Here is a 333-nt window from a genome sequence, read left to right on the forward strand (position 1 = left end):
GACTCGGATGTCGATGAAGTTACACCGCAAAGTAAGAAACAATGTACATCTAGAGAACAAGAATTAGAGGAACTACTAACAGGGCTCAAAGAAAAGTTCTCAAGTTTGCCTCCGCATGATCCTCTGCGTGTGTCTATCCTTACGATATTGCCTGAATCTTGGAGTTTACGTAAAATAGTGGATGAATTTGATACATCGTTCCGAATGGCAAAGAAAGCCAAAGATTTGCGAAAGTCCGAAGGAGTATTGGCATCACCGTACCTCAAGAAAGGGAAGACTCTACTAAGTGAGACGATCGAAACAGTAAACAAATTCTATGAGAACGATCAGAAC

Source organism: Odontomachus brunneus, unplaced genomic scaffold, assembly GCF_010583005.1.
Source record: "Odontomachus brunneus isolate Ranch 3 - 2012 unplaced genomic scaffold, Obru_v1 Obru_scaffold_263, whole genome shotgun sequence".
In the NCBI taxonomy this organism is placed as follows: domain Eukaryota; kingdom Metazoa; phylum Arthropoda; class Insecta; order Hymenoptera; family Formicidae; genus Odontomachus; species Odontomachus brunneus.